An 18,383-nucleotide genomic window follows, 5' to 3' on the forward strand; every position below is an offset into this window, starting at 1 on the left:
TCTAGGATGGGTGACTCCTTTTTGCGCCCCGAGCGGCCAAAACCTCTCCCGTCGACCTCCGATGCGATGGTTTTGGGCCTCGGAATTTGCCGTGACCGCTACGCAGTCAGTCTCGTGGGGCTCGGAGAGAGCTTTCCGGAATGGGGCCGCAATAGCGATTCCGAGTTCGTTCGAGAAAGTCCCGATGGTTTCGGCGCGCGCTTGCCATGTCCGTTACGCGGTCGGCCTCGTGGGCATCGGAGGGATCCGACAATGGCGATTCCGAGATCGTTCGAGAGGTTTCGGGGCTCCGGTCGTCGATGCGCCGTCCGCGACGTGCACAAAGGCGAGGGACGACGCACACAAAACGAGTGCGATCATACCAGCACTAAAGCACCGGATCCCATCAGAACTTCGAAGTTAAGCCTGCTTGGGCGAGAGTAGTACTAGGATGGGTGACCCCCTGGGAAGTCCTCGTGTTGCACTCCTTTTTGCGCCCCGAGCGGCCAAAAGACTTACTTAAAACTCTCTTTTAAGCTTTTCAATTTTTCCAGCATTATGGCCAACAATAAATATGTCATTAACATATATATAGCAGGAGAATAATGAAATCATCATCTAAAAATTTCTTCATAAAACATACAATGACCAGACATGGTTCTAGGATGGGTGACCCCCTGGGAAGTCCTCGTGTTGCACTCCTTTTTGCGCCCCGAGCGGCCAAAACCTCTCCCGTCGACCTCCGAGGCGATGGTTTTGGGCCTCGGAATTTGCCGTGACCGCTACGCAGTCAGTCTCGTGGGGCTCGGAGAGAGCTTTCCGGAATGGGGCCGCAATAGCGATTCCGAGTTCGTTCGAGAAAGTCCCGATGGTTTCGGCGCGCGCTTGCCATGTCCGTTACGCGGTCGGCCTCGTGGGCATCGGAGGGATCCGACAATGGCGATTCCGAGATCGTTCGAGAGGTTTCGGGGCTCCGGTCGTCGATGCGCCGTCCGCGACGTGCACAAAGGCGAGGGACGACGCACACAAAACGAGTGCGATCATACCAGCACTAAAGCACCGGATCCCATCAGAACTCCGAAGTTAAGCCTGCTTGGGCGAGAGTAGTACTAGGATGGGTGACCCCCAGGGAAGTCCTCGTGTTGCACTCCTTTTTGTGCCCCGAGCGGCCAAAAGACTTACTTAAAACTCTCTTTTAAGCTTTTCAATTTTTCCAGCATTATGGCCAACAATAAATATGTCATTAACATATATATAGCAGGAGAATAATGAAATCATCATCTAAAAATTTCTTCTTAAAACATACAATGACCAGACATGGTTCTAGGATGGGTGACCCCCTGGGAAGTCCTCGTGTTGCACTCCTTTTTGCGCCCCGAGCGGCCAAAACCTCTCCCGTCGACCTCCGAGGCGATGGTTTTGGGCCTCGGAATTTGCCGTGACCGCTACGCAGTCAGTCTCGTGGGGCTCGGAGAGAGCTTTCCGGAATGGGGCCGCAATAGCGATTCCGAGTTCGTTCGAGAAAGTCCCGATGGTTTCGGCGCGCGCTTGCCATGTCCGTTACGCGGTCGGCCTCGTGGGCATCGGAGGGATCCGACAATGGCGATTCCGAGATCGTTCGAGAGGTTTCGGGGCTCCGGTCGTCGATGCGCCGTCCGCGACGTGCACAAAGGCGAGGGACGACGCACACAAAACGAGTGCGATCATACCAGCACTAAAGCACCGGATCCCATCAGAACTTCGAAGTTAAGCCTGCTTGGGCGAGAGTAGTACTAGGATGGGTGACCCCCTGGGAAGTCCTCGTGTTGCACTCCTTTTTGCGCCCCGAGCGGCCAAAAGACTTACTTAAAACTCTCTTTTAAGCTTTTCAATTTTTCCAGCATTATGGCCAACAATAAATATGTCATTAACATATATATAGCAGGAGAATAATGAAATCATCATCTAAAAATTTCTTCATAAAACATACAATGACCAGACATGGTTCTAGGATGGGTGACCCCCTGGGAAGTCCTCGTGTTGCACTCCTTTTTGCGCCCCGAGCGGCCAAAACCTCTCCCGTCGACCTCCGAGGCGATGGTTTTGGGCCTCGGAATTTGCCGTGACCGCTACGCAGTCAGTCTCGTGGGGCTCGGAGAGAGCTTTCCGGAATGGGGCCGCAATAGCGATTCCGAGTTCGTTCGAGAAAGTCCCGATGGTTTCGGCGCGCGCTTGCCATGTCCGTTACGCGGTCGGCCTCGTGGGCATCGGAGGGATCCGACAATGGCGATTCCGAGATCGTTCGAGAGGTTTCGGGGCTCCGGTCGTCGATGCGCCGTCCGCGACGTGCACAAAGGCGAGGGACGACGCACACAAAACGAGTGCGATCATACCAGCACTAAAGCACCGGATCCCATCAGAACTTCGAAGTTAAGCCTGCTTGGGCGAGAGTAGTACTAGGATGGGTGACCCCCTGGGAAGTCCTCGTGTTGCACTCCTTTTTGCGCCCCGAGCGGCCAAAAGACTTACTTAAAACTCTCTTTTAAGCTTTTCAATTTTTCCAGCATTATGGCCAACAATAAATATGTCATTAACATATATATAGCAGGAGAATAATGAAATCATCATCTAAAAATTTCTTCATAAAACATACAATGACCAGACATGGTTCTAGGATGGGTGACCCCCTGGGAAGTCCTCGTGTTGCACTCCTTTTTGCGCCCCGAGCGGCCAAAACCTCTCCCGTCGACCTCCGAGGCGATGGTTTTGGGCCTCGGAATTTGCCGTGACCGCTACGCAGTCAGTCTCGTGGGGCTCGGAGAGAGCTTTCCGGAATGGGGCCGCAATAGCGATTCCGAGTTCGTTCGAGAAAGTCCCGATGGTTTCGGCGCGCGCTTGCCATGTCCGTTACGCGGTCGGCCTCGTGGGCATCGGAGGGATCCGACAATGGCGATTCCGAGATCGTTCGAGAGGTTTCGGGGCTCCGGTCGTCGATGCGCCGTCCGCGACGTGCACAAAGGCGAGGGACGACGCACACAAAACGAGTGCGATCATACCAGCACTAAAGCACCGGATCCCATCAGAACTCCGAAGTTAAGCCTGCTTGGGCGAGAGTAGTACTAGGATGGGTGACCCCCAGGGAAGTCCTCGTGTTGCACTCCTTTTTGTGCCCCGAGCGGCCAAAAGACTTACTTAAAACTCTCTTTTAAGCTTTTCAATTTTTCCAGCATTATGGCCAACAATAAATATGTCATTAACATATATATAGCAGGAGAATAATGAAATCATCATCTAAAAATTTCTTCATAAAACATACAATGACCAGACATGGTTCTAGGATGGGTGACCCCCTGGGAAGTCCTCGTGTTGCACTCCTTTTTGCGCCCCGAGCGGCCAAAACCTCTCCCGTCGACCTCCGAGGCGATGGTTTTGGGCCTCGGAATTTGCCGTGATCGCTACGCAGTCAGTCTCGTGGCGCTCGGAGAGAGCTTTCCGGAATGGGGCCGCAATAGCGATTCCGAGTTCGTTCGAGAAAGTCCCGATGGTTTCGGCGCGCGCTTGCCGTGTCCGGTACGCGGTCGGCCTCGTGGGCATCGGAGGGATCCGACAATGGCGATTCCGAGATCGTTCGAGAGGTTTCGGGGCTCCGGTCGTCGATGCGCCGTCCGCGACGTGAACAAAGGAGAGGGACGACGCAAACAAAAAGAGTGCTATCAGACAAGCACTAAATCACTGGATCCCATCAGAACTCCGAAGTTAAGGGTGCTTGGGCGAGAGTAGTACTAGGATGGGTGACCCCCTGGGAAGTCTTCATGTTGCACTCCTTTTTGCGCCCCGAGCGGCCAAAAGACTTACTTAAAACTCTCTTTTAAGCTTTTCAATTTTTCCAGCATTATGGCCAACAATAAATATGTCATTAACATATATATAGCAGGAGAATAACGAAATCATCATCTAAAAATTTCTTCTTAAAACATACAATGACCAGACATGGTTCTAGGATGGGTGACCCCCTGGGAAGTCCTCGTGTTGCACTCCTTTTTGCGCCCCGAGCGGCCAAAACCTCTCCCGTCGACCTCCGAGGCGATGGTTTTGGGCCTCGGAATTTGCCGTGACCGCTACGCAGTCAGTCTCGTGGGGCTCGGAGAGAGCTTTCCTGAATGGGGCCGCAATAGCGATTCCGAGTTCGTTCGAGAAAGTCCCGATGGTTTCGGCGCGCGCTTGCCGTGTCCGGTACGCGGTCGGCCTCGTGGGCATCGGAGGGATCCGACAATGGCGATTCCGAGATCGTTCGAGAGGTTTCGGGGCTCCGGTCGTCGATGCGTCGTCCGCGACGTGCACAAAGGCGAGGGACGACGCACACAAAATGAGTGCGATCATACCAGCACTAAAGCACCGGATCCCATCAGAACTCCGAAGTTAAGCCTGCTTGGGCGAGAGTAGTACTAGGATGGGTGACCCCCTGGGAAGTCCTCGTGTTGCACTCCTTTTTGCGCCCCGAGCGGCCAAAAGACTTACTTAAAACTCTCTTTTAAGCTTTTCAATTTTTCCAGCATTATGGCCAACAATAAATATGTCATTAACATATATATAGCAGGAGAATAATTAAATCATCATCTAAAAATTTCTTCATAAAACATACAATGACCAGACATGGTTCTAGGATGGGTGACCCCCTGGGAAGTCCTCGTGTTGCACTCTTTTTTGCGCCCCGAGCGGCCAAAACCTCTCCCGTCGACCTCCGAGGCGATGGTTTTGGGCCTCGGAATTTGCCGTGACCGCTACGCAGTCAGTCTCATGGGGCTCGGAGAGAGCTTTCCGGAATGGGGCCGCAATAGCGATTCCGAGTTCATTCGAGAAAGTCCCGATGGTTTCGGCGCGCGCTTGCCATGTCCGTTACGCGGTCGGCCTCGTGGGCATCGGAGGGATCCGACAATGGCGATTCCGAGATCGTTCGAGAGGTTTCGGGGCTCCGGTCGTCGATGCGCCGTCCGCGACGTGCACAAAGGCGAGGGACGACGCACACAAAACGAGTGCGATCATACCAGCACTAAAGCACCGGATCCCATCAGAACTTCGAAGTTAAGCCTGCTTGGGCGAGAGTAGTACTAGGATGGGTGACCCCCTGGGAAGTCCTCGTGTTGCACTCCTTTTTGCGCCCCGAGCGGCCAAAAGACTTACTTAAAACTCTCTTTTAAGCTTTTCAATTTTTCCAGCATTATGGCCAACAATAAATATGTCATTAACATATATATAGCAGGAGAATAATGAAATCATCATCTAAAAATTTCTTCATAAAACATACAATGACCAGACATGGTTCTAGGATGGGTGACCCCCTGGGAAGTCCTCGTGTTGCACTCCTTTTTGCGCCCCGAGCGGCCAAAACCTCTCCCGTCGACCTCCGATGCGATGGTTTTGGGCCTCGGAATTTGCCGTGACCGCTACGCAGTCAGTCTCGTGGGGCTCGGAGAGAGCTTTCCGGAATGGGGCCGCAATAGCGATTCCGAGTTCGTTCGAGAAAGTCCCGATGGTTTCGCCGCGCGCTTGCCATGTCCGTTACGCGGTCGGCCTCGTGGGCATCGGAGGGATCCGACAATGGCGATTCCGAGATCGTTCGAGAGGTTTCGGGGCTCCGGTCGTCGATGCGCCGTCCGCGACGTGCACAAAGGCGAGGGACGACGCACACAAAACGAGTGCGATCATACCAGCACTAAAGCACCGGATCCCATCAGAACTCCGAAGTTAAGCCTGCTTGGGCGAGAGTAGTACTAGGATGGGTGACCCCCAGGGAAGTCCTCGTGTTGCACTCCTTTTTGTGCCCCGAGCGGCCAAAAGACTTACTTAAAACTCTCTTTTAAGCTTTTCAATTTTTCCAGCATTATGGCCAACAATAAATATGTCATTAACATATATATAGCAGGAGAATAATGAAATCATCATCTAAAAATTTCTTCATAAAACATACAATGACCAGACATGGTTCTAGGATGGGTGACCCCCTGGGAAGTCCTCGTGTTGCACTCCTTTTTGCGCCCCGAGCGGCCAAAACCTCTCCCGTCGACCTCCGAGGCGATGGTTTTGGGCCTCGGAATTTGCCGTGATCGCTACGCAGTCAGTCTCGTGGCGCTCGGAGAGAGCTTTCCGGAATGGGGCCGCAATAGCGATTCCGAGTTCGTTCGAGAAAGTCCCGATGGTTTCGGCGCGCGCTTGCCGTGTCCGGTACGCGGTCGGCCTCGTGGGCATCGGAGGGATCCGACAATGGCGATTCCGAGATCGTTCGAGAGGTTTCGGGGCTCCGGTCGTCGATGCGCCGTCCGCGACGTGAACAAAGGAGAGGGATGACGCAAACAAAAAGAGTGCTATCAGACAAGCACTAAATCACTGGATCCCATCAGAACTCCGAAGTTAAGGGTGCTTGGGCGAGAGTAGTACTAGGATGGGTGACCCCCTGGGAAGTCTTCATGTTGCACTCCTTTTTGCGCCCCGAGCGGCCAAAAGACTTACTTAAAACTCTCTTTTAAGCTTTTCAATTTTTCCAGCATTATGGCCAACAATAAATATGTCATTAACATATATATAGCAGGAGAATAATGAAATCATCATCTAAAAATTTCTTCTTAAAACATACAATGACCAGACATGGTTCTAGGATGGGTGACCCCCTGGGAAGTCCTCGTGTTGCACTCCTTTTTGCGCCCCGAGCGGCCAAAACCTCTCCCGTCGACCTCCGAGGCGATGGTTTTGGGCCTCGGAATTTGCCGTGACCGCTACGCAGTCAGTCTCGTGGGGCTCGGAGAGAGCTTTCCGGAATGGGGCCGCAATAGCGATTCCGAGTTCGTTCGAGAAAGTCCCGATGGTTTCGGCGTGCGCTTGCCGTGTCCGGTACGCGGTCGGCCTCGTGGGCATCGGAGGGATCCGACAATGGCGATTCCGAGATCGTTCGAGAGGTTTCGGGGCTCCGGTCGTCGATGCGCCGTCCGCGACGTGCACAAAGGCGAGGGACGACGCACACAAAACGAGTGCGATCATACAAGCATTAAAGCACCGGATCCCATCAGAACTCCGAAGTTAAGCCTGATTGGGCGAGAGTAGTACTAGGATGGGTGACCCCCTGGGAAGTCCACGTGTTGCACTCCTTTTTGCGCCCCGAGCGGCCAAAAGACTTACTTAAAACTCTCTTTTAAGCTTTTCAATTTTTCCAGCATTATGGCCAACAATAAATATGTCATTAACATATATATAGCAGGAGAATAATGAAATCATCATCTAAAAATTTCTTCATAAAACATACAATGACCAGACAAGGTTCTAGGATGGGTGACCCCCTGGGAAGTCCTCGTGTTGCACTCCTTTTTGCGCCCCGAGCGGCCAAAACCTCTCCCGTCGACCTCCGAGGCGATGGTTTTGGGCCTCGGAATTTGCCGTGACCGCTACGCAGTCAGTCTCGTGGGGCTCGGAGAGAGCTTTCCTGAATGGGGCCGCAATAGCGATTCCGAGTTCGTTCGAGAAAGTCCCGATGGTTTCGGCGCGCGCTTGCCGTGTCCGGTACGCGGTCGGCCTCGTGGGCATCGGAGGGATCCGACAATGGCGATTCCGAGATCGTTCGAGAGGTTTCGGGGCTCCGGTCGTCGATGCGCCGTCCGCGACGTGCACAAAGGCGAGGGACGACGCACACAAAACGAGTACGATCATACCAGCACTAAAGCACCGGATCCCATCAGAACTCCGAAGTTAAGCCTGCTTGGGCGAGAGTAGTACAAGGATGGGTGACCCCCTGGGAAGTCCTCGTGTTGCACTCCTTTTTGCGCCCCGAGCGGCCAAAAGACTTACTTAAAACTCTCTTTTAAGCTTTTCAATTTTTCCAGCATTATGGCCAACAATAAATATGTCATTAACATATATATAGCAGGAGAATAATGAAATCATCATCTAAAAATTTCTTCATAAAACATACAATGACCAGACATGGTTCTAGGATGGGTGACCCCCTGGGAAGTCCTCGTGTTGCACTCCTTTTTGCGCCCCGAGCGGCCAAAACCTCTCCCGTCGACCTCCGAGGCGATGGTTTTGGGCCTCTGAATTTGCCGTGACCGCTACGCAGTTAGTCTCGTGGGGCTCGGAGAGAGCTTTCCGGAATGGGGCCGCAATAGCGATTCCGAGTTCGTTCGAGAAAGTCCCGATGGTTTCGGCGCGCGCTTGCCGTGTCCGGTACGCGGTCGGCCTCGTGGGCATCGGAGGGATCCGACAATGGCGATTCCGAGATCGTTCGAGAGGTTTCGGGGCTCCGGTCGTCGATGCGCCGTCCGCGACGTGCACAAAGGCGAGGGACGACGCACACAAAACGAGTGCGATCATACCAGCACTAAAGCACCGGATCCCATCAGAACTCCGAAGTTAAGCCTGCTTGGGCGAGAGTAGTGCTAGGATGGGTGACCCCCTGGGAAGTCCTCGTGTTGCACTCCTTTTTGCGCCCCGAGCGGCCAAAAGACTTACTTAAAACTCTCTTTTAAGCTTTTCAATTTTTCCAGCATTAAGGCCAACAATAAATATGTCATTAACATATATATAGCAGGAGAATAATGAAATCATCATCTAAAAATTTCTTCATAAAACATACAATGACCAGACAAGGTTCTAGGATGGGTGACCCCCTGGGAAGTCCTCGTGTTGCACTCCTTTTTGCGCCCCGAGCGGCCAAAACCTCTCCCGTCGACCTCCGAGGCGATGGTTTTGGGCCTCGGAATTTGCCGTGACCGCTACGCAGTCAGTCTCGTGGGGCTCGGAGAGAGCTTTCCGGAATGGGGCCGCAATAGCGATTCCGAGTTCGTTCGAGAAAGTCCCGATGGTTTCGGCGCGCGCTTGCCGTGTCCGGTACGCGGACGGCCTCGTGGGCATCGGAGGGATCCGACAATGGCGATTCCGAGATCGTTCGAGAGGTTTCGGGGCTCCGGTCGTCGATGCGCCGTCCGCGACGTGCACAAAGGCGAGGGACGACGCACACAAAACGAGTACGATCATACCAGCACTAAAGCACCGGATCCCATCAGAACTCCGAAGTTAAGCCTGCTTGGGCGAGAGTAGTACAAGGATGGGTGACCCCCTGGGAAGTCCTCGTGTTGCACTCCTTTTTGCGCCCCGAGCGGCCAAACGACTTACTTAAAACTCTCTTTTAAGCTTTTCAATTTTTCCAGCATTATGGCCAACAATAAATATGTCATTAACATATATATAGCAGGAGAATAATGAAATCATCATCTAAAAATTTCTTCATAAAACATACAATGACCAGACATGGTTCTAGGATGGGTGACCCCCTGGGAAGTCCTCGTGTTGCACTCCTTTTTGCGCCCCGAGCAGCCAAAACCTCTCCCGTCGACCTCCGAGGCGATGGTTTCGGGTCTCGGAATTTGCCGTGACCGCTACGCAGTCAGTCTCGTGGGGCTCGGAGAGAGCTTTCCGGAATGGGGCCGCAATAGCGATTCCGAGTTCGTTCGAGAAAGTCCCGATGGTTTCGGCGCGCGCTTGCCGTGTCCGGTACGCGGTCGGCCTCGTGGGCATCGGAGGGATCCGACAATGGCGATTCCGAGATAGTTCGAGAGGTTTCGGGGCTCCGGTCGTCGATGCGCCGTCCGCGACGTGCACAAAGGCGAGGGACGACGCACACAAAACGAGTGCGATAATACCAGCACTAAAGCACCGGATCCCATCAGAACTCCGAAGTTAAGCCTGCTTGGGCGAGAGTAGTACTAGGATGGGTGACCCCCTGGGAAGTCCTCGTGTTGCACTCCTTTTTGCGCCCCGAGCGGCCAAAAGACTTACTTAAAACTCTCTTTTAAGCTTTTCAATTTTTCCAGCATTATGGCCAACAATAAATATGTCATTAACATATATATAGCAGGAGAATAATGAAATCATCATCTAAAAATTTCTTCATAAAACATACAATGACCAGACATGGTTCTAGGATGGGTGACCCCCTGGGAAGTCCTCGTGTTGCACTCCTTTTTGCGCCCCGAGCGGCCAAAACCTCTCCCGACGACCTCCGAGGCGATGGTTTTGGGCCTCGGAATTTGCCGTGACCGCTACGCAGTCAGTCTCGTGGGGCTCGGAGAGAGCTTTCCGGAATGGGGCCGCAATAGCGATTCCGAGTTCGTTCGAGAAAGTCCCGATGGTTTCGGCGCGCGCTTGCCGTGTCCGGTACGCGGTCGGCCTCGTGGGCATCGGAGGGATCCGACAATGGCGATTCCGAGATCGTTCGAGAGGTTTCGGGGCTCCGGTCGTCGATGCGCCGTCCGCGACGTGAACAAAGGAGAGGGACGACGCAAACAAAAAGAGTGCTATCAGACAAGCACTAAATCACTGGATCCCATCAGAACTCCGAAGTTAAGGGTGCTTGGGCGAGAGTAGTACTAGGATGGGTGACCCCTTGGGAAGTCTTCATGTTGCACTCCTTTTTGCGCCCCGAGCGGCCAAAAGACTTACTTAAAACTCTCTTTTAAGCTTTTCAATTTTTCCAGCATTATGGCCAACAATAAATATGTCATTAACATATATATAGCAGGAGAATAATGAAATCATCATCTAAAAATTTCTTCTTAAAACATACAATGACCAGACATGGTTCTAGGATGGGTGACCCCCTGGGAAGTCCTCGTGTTGCACTCCTTTTTGCGCCCCGAGCGGCCAAAACCTCTCCCGTCGACCTCCGAGGCGATGGTTTTGGGCCTCGGAATTTGCCGTGACCGCTACGCAGTCAGTCTCGTGGGGCTCGGAGAGAGCTTTCCGGAATGGGGCCGCAATAGCGATTCCGAGTTCGTTCGAGAAAGTCCCGATGGTTTCGGCGCGCGCTTGCCGTGTCCGGTACGCGGTCGGCCTCGTGGGCATCGGAGGGATCCGACAATGGCGATTCCGAGATCGTTCGAGAGGTTTCGGGGCTCCGGTCGTCGATGCGCCGTCCGCGACGTGCACAAAGGCGAGGGACGACGCACACAAAACGAGTACGATCATACCAGCACTAAAGCACCGGATCCCATCAGAACTCCGAAGTTAAGCCTGTTTGGGCGAGAGTAGTACAAGGATGGGTGACCCCCTGGGAAGTCCTCGTGTTGCACTCCTTTTTGCGCCCCGAGCGGCCAAAAGACTTACTTAAAACTCTCTTTTAAGCTTTTCAATTTTTCCAGCATTATGGCCAACAATAAATATGTCATTAACATATATATAGCAGGAGAATAATGAAATCATCATCTAAAAATTTCTTCATAAAACATACAATGACCAGACATGGTTCTAGGATGGGTGACCCCCTGGGAAGTCCTCGTGTTGCACTCCTTTTTGCGCCCCGAGCGGCCAAAACCTCTTCCGTCGACCTCCGAGGTGATGGTTTTGGGCCTCGGAATTTGCCGTGACCGCTACGCAGTCAGTCTCGTGGAGCTCGGAGAGAGCTTTCCGGAATGGGGCCGCAATAGCGATTCCGAGTTCGTTCGAGAAAGTCCCGATGGTTTCGGCGCGCGCTTGCCATGTCCGTTACGCGGTTGGCCTCGTGGGCATCGGAGGGATCCGACAATGGCGATTCCGAGATCGTTCGAGAGGTTTCGGGGCTCCGGTCGTCGATGCGCCGTCCGCGACGTGCACAAAGGCGAGGGACGACGCACACAAAACGAGTACGATCATACCAGCACTAAAGCACCGGATCCCATCAGAACTCCGAAGTTAAGCCTGTTTGGGCGAGAGTAGTACAAGGATGGGTGACCCCCTGGGAAGTCCTCGTGTTGCACTCCTTTTTGCGCCCCGAGCGGCCAAAAGACTTACTTAAAACTCTCTTTTAAGCTTTTCAATTTTTCCAGCATTATGGCCAACAATAAATATGTCATTAACATATATATAGCAGGAGAATAATGAAATCATCATCTAAAAATTTCTTCATAAAACATACAATGACCAGACATGGTTCTAGGATGGGTGACCCCCTGGGAAGTCCTCGTGTTGCACTCCTTTTTGCCCCCCGAGCGGCCAAAACCTCTCCCGTCGACCTCCGATGCGATGGTTTTGGGCCTCGGAATTTGCCGTGACCGATACGCAGTCAGTCTCGTGGGGCTCGGAGAGAGCTTTCCGGAATGGGGCCGCAATAGCGATTCCGAGTTCGTTCGAGAAAGTCCCGATGGTTTCGGCGCGCGCTTGCCGTGTCCGGTACGCGGTCGGCCTCGTGGGCATCGGAGGGATCCGACAATGGCGATTCCGAGATCGTTCGAGAGGTTTCGGGGCTCCGGTCGTCGATGCGCTGTCCGCGACGTGCACAAAGGCGAGGGACGACGCACACAAAACGAGTACGATCATACCAGCACTAAAGCACCGGATCCCATCAGAACTCCGAAGTTAAGCCTGTTTGGGCGAGAGTAGTACAAGGATGGGTGACCCCTTGGGAAGTCCTCGTGTTGCACTCCTTTTTGCGCCCCGAGCGGCCAAAAGACTTACTTAAAACTCTCTTTTAAGCTTTTCAATTTTTCCAGCATTATGGCCAACAATAAATATGTCATTAACATATATATAGCAGGAGAATAATGAAATCATCATCTAAAAATTTCTTCATAAAACATACAATGACCAGACATGGTTCTAGGATGGGTGACCCCTTGGGAAGTCCTCGTGTTGCACTCCTTTTTGCGCCCCGAGCGGCCAAAACCTCTCCCGTCGACCTCCGAGGTGATGGTTTTGGGCCTCGGAATTTTCCGTGACCGCTACGCAGTCAGTCTCGTGGGGCTCGGAGAGAGCTTTCCGGAATGGGGCCGCAATAGCGATTCCGAGTTCGTTCGAGAAAGTCCCGATGGTTTCGGCGCGCGCTTGCCGTGTCCGGTACGCGGTCGGCCTCGTGGGCATCGGAGGGATCCGACAATGGCGATTCCGAGATCGTTCGAGAGGTTTCGGGGCTCCGGTCGTCGATGCGCCGTCCGCGACGTGCACAAAGGCGAGGGACGACGCACACAAAACGAGTACGATCATACCAGCACTAAAGCACCGGATCCCATCAGAACTCCGAAATTAAGCCTGTTTGGGCGAGAGTAGTACAAGGATGGGTGACCCCCTGGGAAGTCCTCGTGTTGCACTCCTTTTTGCGCCCCGAGCGGCCAAAAGACTTACTTAAAACTCTCTTTTAAGCTTTTCAATTTTTCCAGCATTATGGCCAACAATAAATATGTCATTAACATATATATAGCAGGAGAATAATGAAATCATCATCTAAAAATTTCTTCATAAAACATACAATGACCAGACATGGTTCTAGGATGGGTGACCCCCTGGGAAGTCCTCGTGTTGCACTCCTTTTTGCGCCCCGAGCGGCCAAAACCTCTCCCGTCGACCTCCGAGGCGATGGTTTTGGGCCTCGGAATTTGCCGTGACCGCTACGCAGTCAGTCTCGTGGGGCTCGGAGAGAGCTTTCCAGAATGGGGCCGCAATAGCGATTCCGAGTTCGTTCGAGAAAGTCCCGATGGTTTCGGCGCGCGCTTGCCGTGTCCGGTACGCGGTCGGCCTCGTGGGCATCGGAGGGATCCGACAATGGCGATTCCGAGATCGTTCGAGAGGTTTCGGGGCTCCGGTCATCGATGCGCCGTCCGCGACGTGCACAAAGGCGAGGGACGACGCACACAAAACGAGTACGATCATACCAGCACTAAAGCACCGGATCCCATCAGAACTCCGAAGTTAAGCCTGTTTGGGCGAGAGTAGTACAAGGATGGGTGACCCCCTGGGAAGTCCTCGTGTTGCACTCCTTTTTGCGCCCCGAGCGGCCAAAAGACTTACTTAAAACTCTCTTTTAAGCTTTTCAATTTTTCCAGCATTATGGCCAACAATAAATATGTCATTAACATATATATAGCAGGAGAATAATGAAATCATCATCTAAAAATTTCTTCATAAAACATACAATGACCAGACATGGTTCTAGGATGGGTGACCCCCTGGGAAGTCCTCGTGTTGCACTCCTTTTTGCGCCCCGAGCGGCCAAAACCTCTCCCGTCGACCTCCGAGGTGATGGTTTTGGGCCTCGGAATTTGCCGTGACCGCTACGCAGTCAGTCTCGTGGGGCTCGGAGAGAGCTTTCCGGAATGGGGCCGCAATAGCGATTCCGAGTTCGTTCGAGAAAGTCCCGATGGTTTCGGCGCGCGCTTGCCGTGTCCGGTACGCGGTCGGCCTCGTGGGCATCGGAGGGATCCGACAATGGCGATTCCGAGATCGTTCGAGAGGTTTCGGGGCTCCGGTCGTCGATGCGCCGTCCGCGACGTGCACAAAGGCGAGGGACGACGCACACAAAACGAGTACGATCATACCAGCACTAAAGCACCGGATCCCATCAGAACTCCGAAATTAAGCCTGTTTGGGCGAGAGTAGTACAAGGATGGGTGACCCCCTGGGAAGTCCTCGTGTTGCACTCCTTTTTGCGCCCCGAGCGGCCAAAAGACTTACTTAAAACTCTCTTTTAAGCTTTTCAATTTTTCCAGCATTATGGCCAACAATAAATATGTCATTAACATATATATAGCAGGAGAATAATGAAATCATCATCTAAAAATTTCTTCATAAAACATACAATGACCAGACATGGTTCTAGGATGGGTGACCCCCTGGGAAGTCCTCGTGTTGCACTCCTTTTTGCGCCCCGAGCGGCCAAAACCTCTCCCGTCGACCTCCGAGGCGATGGTTTTGGGCCTCGGAATTTGCCGTGACCGCTACGCAGTCAGTCTCGTGGGGCTCGGAGAGAGCTTTCCGGAATGGGGCCGCAATAGCGATTCCGAGTTCGTTCGAGAAAGTCCCGATGGTTTCGGCGCGCGCTTGCCGTGTCCGGTACGCGGTCGGCCTCGTGGGCATCGGAGGGATCCGACAATGGCGATTCCGAGATCGTTCGAGAGGTTTCGGGGCTCCGGTCGTCGATGCGCCGTCCGCGACGTGCACAAAGGCGAGGGACGACGCACACAAAACGAGTGCGATCATACCAGCACTAAAGCACCGGATCCCATCAGAACTCCGAAGTTAAGCCTGCTTGGGCGAGAGTAGTGCTAGGATGGGTGACCCCCTGGGACGTCCTCGTGTTGCACTCCTTTTTGCGCCCCGAGCGGCCAAAAGACTTACTTAAAACTCTCTTTTAAGCTTTTCAATTTTTCCAGCTTTATGGCCAACAATAAATATGTCATTAACATATATATAGCAGGAGAATAATGAAATCATCATCTAAAAATTTCTTCATAAAACATACAATGACCAGACATGGTTCTAGGATGGGTGACCCCCTGGGAATTCCTCGTGTTGCACTCCTTTTTGCGCCCCGAGCGGCCAAAACCTCTCCCGTCGACCTCCGAGGCGATGGTTTTGGGCCTCGGAATTTGCCGTGACCGCTACGCAGTCAGTCTCGCGGGGCTCGGAGAGAGCTTTCGGGAATGGGGCCGCAATAGCGATTCCGAGTTCGTTCGAGAAAGTCCCGATGGTTTCGGCGCGCGCTTGCCATGTCCGTTACGCGGTCGGCCTCGTGGGCATCGGAGGGATCCGACAATGGCGATTCCGAGATCGTTCGAGAGGTTTCGGGGCTCCGGTCGTCGATGCGCCGTCCGCGACGTGCACAAAGGCGAGGGACGACGCACACAAAACGAGTACGATCATACCAGCACTAAAGCACCGGATCCCATCAGAACTCCGAAGTTAAGCCTGTTTGGGCGAGAGTAGTACAAGGATGGGTGACCCCCTGGGAAGTCCTCGTGTTGCACTCCTTTTTGCGCCCCGAGCGGCCAAAAGACTTACTTAAAACTCTCTTTTAAGCTTTTCAATTTTTCCAGCATTATGGCCAACAATAAATATGTCATTAACATATATATAGCAGGAGAATAATGAAATCATCATCTAAAAATTTCTTCATAAAACATACAATGACCAGACATGGTTCTAGGATGGGTGACCCCCTGGGAAGTCCTCGTGTTGCACTCCTTTTTGCGCCCCGAGCGGCCAAAACCTCTCCCGTCGACCTCCGAGGCGATGGTTTTGGGCCTCGGAATTTGCCGTGACCGCTACGCTGTCAGTCTCGTGGGGCTCGGAGAGAGCTTTCCGGAATGGGGCCGCAATAGCGATTCCGAGTTCGTTCGAGAAAGTCCCGATGGTTTCGGCGCGCGCTTGCCATGTCCGTTACGCGGTTGGCCTCATGGGCATCGGAGGGATCCGACAATGGCGATTCCGAGATCGTTCGAGAGGTTTCGGGGCTCCGGTCGTCGATGCGCCGTCCGCGACGTGCACAAAGGCGAGGGACGACGCACACAAAACGAGTACGATCATACCAGCACTAAAGCACCGGATCCCATCAGAACTCCGAAGTTAAGCCTGTTTGGGCGAGAGTAGTACAAGGATGGGTGACCCCCTTGTAAGTCCTCGTGTTGCACTCCTTTTTGCGCCCCGAGCGGCCAAAAGACTTACTTAAAACTCTCTTTTAAGCTTTTCAATTTTTCCAGCATTATGGCCAACAATAAATATGTCATTAACATATATATAGCAGGAGAATAATGAAATCATCATCTAAAAATTTCTTCATAAAACATACAATGACCAGACATGGTTCTAGGATGGGTGACCCCCGGGGAAGTCCTCGTGTTGCACTCCTTTTTGCGCCCCGAGCGGCCAAAACCTCTCCCGTCGACCTCCGAGGCGATGGTTTTGGGCCTCGGAATTTGCCGTGACCGCTACACAGTCAGTCTCGTGGGGCTCAGAGAGAGCTTTCCGGAATGGGGCCGCAATAGCGATTCCGAGTTCGTTCGAGAAAGTCCCGATGGTTTCGACGCGCACTTGCCGTGTCCGGTACGCGGTCGGCCTCGTGGGCATCGGAGGGATCCGACAATGGCGATTCCGAGATCGTTCGAGAGGTTTCGGGGCTCCGGTCGTCGATGCGCCGTCCGCGACGTGCACAAAGGCGAGGGACGACGCACACAAAACGAGTACGATCATACCAGCACTAAAGCACCGGATCCCATCAGAACTCCGAAATTAAGCCTGTTTGGGCGAGAGTAGTACAAGGATGGGTGACCCCCTGGGAAGTCCTCGTGTTGCACTCCTTTTTGCGCCCCGAGCGGCCAAAAGACTTACTAAAAACTCTCTTTTAAGCTTTTCAATTTTTCCAGCATTATGGCCAACAATAAATATGTCATTAACATATATATAGCAGGAGAATAATGAAATCATCATCTAAAAATTTCTTCATAAAACATACAATGACCAGACATGGTTCTAGGATGGGTGACCCCTTGGGAAGTCCTCGTGTTGCACTCCTTTTTGCGCCCCGAGCGGCCAAAACCTCTCCCGACGACCTCCGAGGCGATGGTTTTGGGCCTCGGAATTTGCCGTGACCGCTACGCAGTCAGTCTCGTGGGGCTCGGAGAGAGCTTTCCGGAATGGGGCCGCAATAGCGATTCCGAGTTCGTTCGAGAAAGTCCCGATGGTTTCGGCGCGCGCTTGCCGTGTCCGGTACGCGGTCGGCCTCGTGGGCATCGGAGGGATCCGACAATGGCGATTCCGAGATCGTTCGAGAGGTTTCGGGGCTCCGGTCGTCGATGCGCCGTACGCGACGTGCACAAAGGCGAGGGACGACGCACACAAAACGAGTACGATCATACCAGCACTAAAGCACCGGATCCCATCAGAACTCCGAAGTTAAGCCTGTTTGGGCGAGAGTAGTACTAGGATGGGTGACCCCCTGGGAAGTCCTCGTGTTGCACTCCTTTTTGCGCCCCGAGCGGCCAAAAGACTTACTTAAAACTCTCTTTTAAGCTTTTCAATTTTTCCAGCATTATGGCCAACAATAAATATGTCATTAACATATATATAGCAGGAGAATAATGAAATCATCATCTAAAAATTTCTTCATAAAACATACAATGACCAGACATGGTTCTAGGATGGGTGACCCCCTGGGAAGTCCTCGTGTTGCACTCCTTTTTGCGCCCCGAGCGGCCAAAACCTCTCCCGTCGACCTCCGAGGCGATGGTTTTGGGCCTCGGAATTTGCCGTGACCGCTACGCAGTCAGTCTCGTGGGGCTCGGAGAGAGCTTTCCGGAATGGGGCCGCAATAGCGATTCCGAGTTCGTTCGAGAAAGTCCCGATGGTTTCGGCGCGCGCTTGCCGTGTCCGGTACGCGGTCGGCCTCGTGGGCATCGGAGGGATCCGACAATGGCGATTCCGAGATCGTTCGAGAGGTTTCGGGGCTCCGGTCGTCGATGCGCCGTCCGCGACGTGCACAAAGGCGAGGGACGACGCACACAAAATGAGTGCGATCATACCAGCACTAAAGCACCGGATCCCATCAGAACTCCGAAGTTAAGCCTGCTTGGGCGAGAGTAGTACTAGGATGGGTGACCCCCTGGGAAGTCCTCGTGTTGCACTCCTTTTTGCGCCCCGAG

General features: G+C 53.1%; 28 non-coding genes across 28 annotated transcripts; all 28 read left to right on the forward strand.

The window, feature by feature from the left end:
* The first annotated feature begins 348 nt into the window (after window positions 1-348).
* Window positions 349-467, forward strand: LOC135589477 (5S ribosomal RNA). The gene has a single exon (XR_010476885.1). It is a non-coding gene; the product is annotated as a 5S ribosomal RNA (ribosomal RNA).
* Window positions 468-1,011: 544 nt separating this feature from the next.
* Window positions 1,012-1,130, forward strand: LOC135589292 (5S ribosomal RNA). Its single transcript, XR_010476701.1, has one exon. It is a non-coding gene; the product is annotated as a 5S ribosomal RNA (ribosomal RNA).
* Window positions 1,131-1,674: 544 nt separating this feature from the next.
* LOC135589478 (5S ribosomal RNA) lies at window positions 1,675-1,793 on the forward strand. The gene has a single exon (XR_010476886.1). It is a non-coding gene; the product is annotated as a 5S ribosomal RNA (ribosomal RNA).
* Window positions 1,794-2,337: 544 nt separating this feature from the next.
* Window positions 2,338-2,456, forward strand: LOC135589479 (5S ribosomal RNA). Its single transcript, XR_010476887.1, has one exon. It is a non-coding gene; the product is annotated as a 5S ribosomal RNA (ribosomal RNA).
* A 544-nt stretch (window positions 2,457-3,000) lies between these two features.
* Window positions 3,001-3,119, forward strand: LOC135589294 (5S ribosomal RNA). Its single transcript, XR_010476702.1, has one exon. It is a non-coding gene; the product is annotated as a 5S ribosomal RNA (ribosomal RNA).
* Window positions 3,120-3,663: 544 nt separating this feature from the next.
* Window positions 3,664-3,782, forward strand: LOC135591315 (5S ribosomal RNA). Its single transcript, XR_010478475.1, has one exon. It is a non-coding gene; the product is annotated as a 5S ribosomal RNA (ribosomal RNA).
* Window positions 3,783-4,326: 544 nt separating this feature from the next.
* On the forward strand, window positions 4,327-4,445 carry LOC135591966 (5S ribosomal RNA). The gene has a single exon (XR_010478732.1). It is a non-coding gene; the product is annotated as a 5S ribosomal RNA (ribosomal RNA).
* Window positions 4,446-4,989: 544 nt separating this feature from the next.
* LOC135589481 (5S ribosomal RNA) lies at window positions 4,990-5,108 on the forward strand. The gene has a single exon (XR_010476888.1). It is a non-coding gene; the product is annotated as a 5S ribosomal RNA (ribosomal RNA).
* A 544-nt stretch (window positions 5,109-5,652) lies between these two features.
* LOC135589295 (5S ribosomal RNA) lies at window positions 5,653-5,771 on the forward strand. The gene has a single exon (XR_010476703.1). It is a non-coding gene; the product is annotated as a 5S ribosomal RNA (ribosomal RNA).
* Window positions 5,772-6,315: 544 nt separating this feature from the next.
* On the forward strand, window positions 6,316-6,434 carry LOC135591316 (5S ribosomal RNA). The gene has a single exon (XR_010478477.1). It is a non-coding gene; the product is annotated as a 5S ribosomal RNA (ribosomal RNA).
* Window positions 6,435-6,978: 544 nt separating this feature from the next.
* On the forward strand, window positions 6,979-7,097 carry LOC135590420 (5S ribosomal RNA). The gene has a single exon (XR_010477827.1). It is a non-coding gene; the product is annotated as a 5S ribosomal RNA (ribosomal RNA).
* Window positions 7,098-7,641: 544 nt separating this feature from the next.
* LOC135590250 (5S ribosomal RNA) lies at window positions 7,642-7,760 on the forward strand. The gene has a single exon (XR_010477657.1). It is a non-coding gene; the product is annotated as a 5S ribosomal RNA (ribosomal RNA).
* A 544-nt stretch (window positions 7,761-8,304) lies between these two features.
* Window positions 8,305-8,423, forward strand: LOC135589643 (5S ribosomal RNA). The gene has a single exon (XR_010477050.1). It is a non-coding gene; the product is annotated as a 5S ribosomal RNA (ribosomal RNA).
* A 544-nt stretch (window positions 8,424-8,967) lies between these two features.
* Window positions 8,968-9,086, forward strand: LOC135590252 (5S ribosomal RNA). The gene has a single exon (XR_010477658.1). It is a non-coding gene; the product is annotated as a 5S ribosomal RNA (ribosomal RNA).
* A 544-nt stretch (window positions 9,087-9,630) lies between these two features.
* LOC135589285 (5S ribosomal RNA) lies at window positions 9,631-9,749 on the forward strand. The gene has a single exon (XR_010476693.1). It is a non-coding gene; the product is annotated as a 5S ribosomal RNA (ribosomal RNA).
* Window positions 9,750-10,293: 544 nt separating this feature from the next.
* On the forward strand, window positions 10,294-10,412 carry LOC135591389 (5S ribosomal RNA). Its single transcript, XR_010478498.1, has one exon. It is a non-coding gene; the product is annotated as a 5S ribosomal RNA (ribosomal RNA).
* Window positions 10,413-10,956: 544 nt separating this feature from the next.
* Window positions 10,957-11,075, forward strand: LOC135590541 (5S ribosomal RNA). The gene has a single exon (XR_010477948.1). It is a non-coding gene; the product is annotated as a 5S ribosomal RNA (ribosomal RNA).
* A 544-nt stretch (window positions 11,076-11,619) lies between these two features.
* Window positions 11,620-11,738, forward strand: LOC135590542 (5S ribosomal RNA). Its single transcript, XR_010477949.1, has one exon. It is a non-coding gene; the product is annotated as a 5S ribosomal RNA (ribosomal RNA).
* Window positions 11,739-12,282: 544 nt separating this feature from the next.
* On the forward strand, window positions 12,283-12,401 carry LOC135590610 (5S ribosomal RNA). Its single transcript, XR_010478017.1, has one exon. It is a non-coding gene; the product is annotated as a 5S ribosomal RNA (ribosomal RNA).
* A 544-nt stretch (window positions 12,402-12,945) lies between these two features.
* LOC135590866 (5S ribosomal RNA) lies at window positions 12,946-13,064 on the forward strand. Its single transcript, XR_010478270.1, has one exon. It is a non-coding gene; the product is annotated as a 5S ribosomal RNA (ribosomal RNA).
* Window positions 13,065-13,608: 544 nt separating this feature from the next.
* Window positions 13,609-13,727, forward strand: LOC135590543 (5S ribosomal RNA). The gene has a single exon (XR_010477951.1). It is a non-coding gene; the product is annotated as a 5S ribosomal RNA (ribosomal RNA).
* A 544-nt stretch (window positions 13,728-14,271) lies between these two features.
* On the forward strand, window positions 14,272-14,390 carry LOC135590867 (5S ribosomal RNA). Its single transcript, XR_010478271.1, has one exon. It is a non-coding gene; the product is annotated as a 5S ribosomal RNA (ribosomal RNA).
* Window positions 14,391-14,934: 544 nt separating this feature from the next.
* LOC135590381 (5S ribosomal RNA) lies at window positions 14,935-15,053 on the forward strand. The gene has a single exon (XR_010477789.1). It is a non-coding gene; the product is annotated as a 5S ribosomal RNA (ribosomal RNA).
* A 544-nt stretch (window positions 15,054-15,597) lies between these two features.
* Window positions 15,598-15,716, forward strand: LOC135590544 (5S ribosomal RNA). The gene has a single exon (XR_010477952.1). It is a non-coding gene; the product is annotated as a 5S ribosomal RNA (ribosomal RNA).
* Window positions 15,717-16,260: 544 nt separating this feature from the next.
* On the forward strand, window positions 16,261-16,379 carry LOC135591017 (5S ribosomal RNA). The gene has a single exon (XR_010478405.1). It is a non-coding gene; the product is annotated as a 5S ribosomal RNA (ribosomal RNA).
* A 544-nt stretch (window positions 16,380-16,923) lies between these two features.
* Window positions 16,924-17,042, forward strand: LOC135590868 (5S ribosomal RNA). Its single transcript, XR_010478272.1, has one exon. It is a non-coding gene; the product is annotated as a 5S ribosomal RNA (ribosomal RNA).
* Window positions 17,043-17,586: 544 nt separating this feature from the next.
* On the forward strand, window positions 17,587-17,705 carry LOC135590151 (5S ribosomal RNA). Its single transcript, XR_010477558.1, has one exon. It is a non-coding gene; the product is annotated as a 5S ribosomal RNA (ribosomal RNA).
* A 544-nt stretch (window positions 17,706-18,249) lies between these two features.
* LOC135591967 (5S ribosomal RNA) lies at window positions 18,250-18,368 on the forward strand. Its single transcript, XR_010478733.1, has one exon. It is a non-coding gene; the product is annotated as a 5S ribosomal RNA (ribosomal RNA).
* Window positions 18,369-18,383: the final 15 nt, after the last annotated feature.

Source organism: Musa acuminata, chromosome BXJ1-8 (genome assembly GCF_036884655.1).
Source record: "Musa acuminata AAA Group cultivar baxijiao chromosome BXJ1-8, Cavendish_Baxijiao_AAA, whole genome shotgun sequence".
Lineage (NCBI taxonomy): Eukaryota > Viridiplantae > Streptophyta > Magnoliopsida > Zingiberales > Musaceae > Musa > Musa acuminata.